At 46.0% G+C, this 3,333-nt stretch overlaps 1 pseudogene; it reads right to left on the bottom strand.

The window, feature by feature from the left end:
• Positions 1-2,838: 2,838 nt before the first annotated feature.
• LOC134391478 (U4 spliceosomal RNA) lies at positions 2,839-2,922 on the bottom strand (annotated as a pseudogene).
• Positions 2,923-3,333: the final 411 nt, after the last annotated feature.

The raw sequence follows: 3,333 nt of genomic DNA, 5'->3' as shown, positions 1-3,333 counted from the left end.
ATAAGGGGGGCAGAATGTACAGGCTGCAGGAGTTCAGGAAAGAGGAGCCCATGGGGGCCAAGCCAGCACTGGGGGAAAGGAGGGAGGCCATCAGAGGTGGGCAGCGGGAGAAAGGGCCGGCGGTGGGAAAAGTGAGAAGACCCCGGTGCTGTGCACTGCGGAGGCACACAGGGACTGAGGAGGGGTCAAGGTGGAGGGCGAAGCAGTTGTTGGAGACCCTGGATGCACAGCTGATAAATGTCCTCAGGGAATGTAAAATCTAGAGCCTTAATCTTTGGGTGACATGTATGACATGTGCAACAGATTACCCATAGCACAAAGTGGACTCCAGGGTGGGAAGTGGATACCGTGGCAGGGCAGCCTCGGTAGGTATCTGATGGGACTAGGATGAACTTCCAGAGCTGGGGCCATTGGGGCATCCCTGGCCCGGGAGGACAGGGCTGTGAGCAGTGGCAGGGTGTGATGGCACATGCACGGGCTCTGCAGGCACACAAGCCTGCATCAGATCCTAGCTCCACGAGTTCTGAGCTGTGAGGTCTTGCTCACCTCTGTAGGCCTCAGCGTCCTCATTGGTAGGAAGGGAGGCTGCACAATAATCCCGGTAGGTCACCCGTCACACAGCAATGCGATGGCCTGGCACATTCTCAGGCCTGCAAGAAAGACAGTTTCTATACTGTTATCATTCCATTTCTGTCTCTCTAGCCTGGCCCCCATCTCCTCATGCAAGATGCCAGGCTGCTCCAAAGTTCCACGTTTCATGGGTGACCCGGGGTGTGTCACGTGAGATCACTGCGTGGTGGCTGCGTGGCATCCTTCCCCTTCTGGGGCTGGGGGCTCACCATATCTGGTTGGAACAACAACCATATCCTGCCGGGTCCCACTGCCAGGGCCTGGCACTGGGCCCCACTAGAGTAAACTGAGTCTGTGTCAGCCAAATGTATTAACTGACACCAGGGAGAAGAGAGGCAGGGTGGGGCATGGACCTGGATGTGAAGATGGAAGGAGGAACGTCAACCTGGCCTTACTTTGTTTAATTAAAGCAATGCATTAAGTGCCTTTTCTGTGCTTAGGATTGTGCTACCTATGTGCTGCTGTATTGGGGACACAAGCCATTAGGTAGTTCCATATTGGAAGCTTACTATGAGTGAGTTATGAGTGCATAAATAGTGTGCTTTAGATAATCCATGAAAGGAGGTTTTTATTTTTAAGGGGAATGTTGAGTGGGAAAACTCACATGCTCTGGTGAGATTTGAAGGCGTGTCTCTACTGACTGTCTTATCCGCAGGCATTGGGTGATGTCTGCTCTGTCCTCACTTCCCAGGGACCCATTGAGTGGCTGTCAATGAGTGCTGATCACTTGATTCATTAGAACAAGGACATTCCATCGTCCTCAAGCCCAGGATGGAAGGAGAGAGATGCTCTAGAGAATGAGATTTCTCTTATTACTCTAGCTCTGTCTCCATCAAAGAGGTTTTGACAGAGGGGTCTTCTCAGAATGAAAAATGTGAGAGGGGCTGGAAATTAGGGAATTGCTATCCACAGCCTTGTTTCTTTGGGGAATTGGTTCTTCCTTGTGATTTATTTTTTCACTTTGAAATATTTCATTCATTCATCCCACAATTCATTTATGGCATTTCATCAACGTGCCACTATGAAAAACGGGGCCAACTTAATTTTTTTCCTTTAACACTAAAAAAAAGTTCTTCAATTCAGTCACATTAGGTTATTTTCCCTTCTAAAAATTGTTTTCTTATTTAAAATGAATTTTTAAAACAATAAACTGGAAGATGGGTGGAGGGGGAGAAGAACTCTATAATGATCCCAGTGTAACTTATATTTAATTAGAAGCATAAATGATATCACAACAATGTGGCCAATCATACCCACAGCTCCTCTGAGAACACTGAGTGAGATCATGTGCACAGACGCATGTTGACAAGTAAGAAGAGCTTAGAAAGGGGTTTTCAGGGAGAAAAATGGGAAAAGTCCAGGCTGAGGGGCCAGACACTTGGGTTCAAATCCTGACTTTGTTGTTTACTGGCGATGTGACCTCTAGCAAGTTATCTATCCCTGTAAATTGGGGATGATGCATATACAGAGGTGTTTCGGATACTATAGGTTCAGCTAGTGGTAACCATCGTTATTATGCAAAGGCAAGACATTACTATAATCATTATAATGATTATTTTTTATTATTTTCAGTCTTGGAGTGAGTCATGTGGCCTTTCTGCAACCTTCTTAATGATATTTCATTCGGGTTAATATCAAAATGAGGTTGTGTTCCAAAACTACTGATGTTAGTGAGAGGTGAGGTCAAGGAGTGCAAAGTATCAAGAGGCAGTTCTCCAAGGTCAAACCTCGACAGGGGAGAATGCCTGAAGTGGCTTAAATTTAATTATTCTGTAATTGAAAACCCTTAGGGTGAGTTCACTTTAGCTCATAAAAGTTTGTTATCACTTGCTATATATCAGGTGGAGGGAATGTGCAGAATAAACCTCAAGAGGTACCTGACCAGGGGAGGCAGATGTGTAACCACAGGATAATGTGGGGAGTGCAGAGATGAGGAGATGCACATGGTTTATGGATAGACGAGAGGAAGGGCATCTGAATCCACAATAGGATGCTCTTGGCCACTAGTAACAGAAAGCTTGACTAAAAATGGCTTAAACAATGTATTAAATGGCTTAAAAGATGTATTATCTTTCATAAAAAGAAGTCCTGGGCCAGCCCCATGGCTCACTCGGGAGAGTGCGGTGCTGGTAGCACTGAGGCCGTGGGTTCGGCTCCTATATAGAGATGGCTGGTGCGCTCACTGGCTGAGCGTGGTGCAGACCACACTGTGCTGAGAAAAGTTTTCAATTAGCAATAATCGTGCCTCGGATAAACCTCATTGGCTACAATACTTCCACACTGTGCTGAGAGTTGCGATCCCCTTACTGGTCAGAAAAAAAAAAAAAAAAAGAAAGTAAATAAAAGAAGTCCTAATATAGGAAAGTTCAGGTAAGAGTTAATTTAGTGACTCAACAAAGACCCAGGTCAGGTTTTTTTTTGTGGGGGGATTTTTGGGGAGCTGGCCCATACTGGGATCTCAACACTTGACCTTGGTGTTACAACACTGCACCGTAATCAACTGAGCTAACTGGCCAGCCCTTTTTATCCTCTCAGTCTGTCATCCTCACTCAGTATATTGGCTAGATCCCCTCATGATCACAAGACGGCTGCAGTAGCTCCAGGCATCATGTATCAACAGACTAACATCTAGGGCCAAATAAAGGTCTGTTTCCCCATGTGTGTCTCTTTTTAAGAGTGAAGAAAACTTTCTTAGAAACTTAA

This window comes from Cynocephalus volans, chromosome 11 (genome assembly GCF_027409185.1).
Source record: "Cynocephalus volans isolate mCynVol1 chromosome 11, mCynVol1.pri, whole genome shotgun sequence".
NCBI classification, from domain to species: domain Eukaryota; kingdom Metazoa; phylum Chordata; class Mammalia; order Dermoptera; family Cynocephalidae; genus Cynocephalus; species Cynocephalus volans.
The sequence above is the reverse complement of the archived record's forward strand: the minus strand, read 5'-3'. Positions and strand labels throughout refer to the sequence as shown.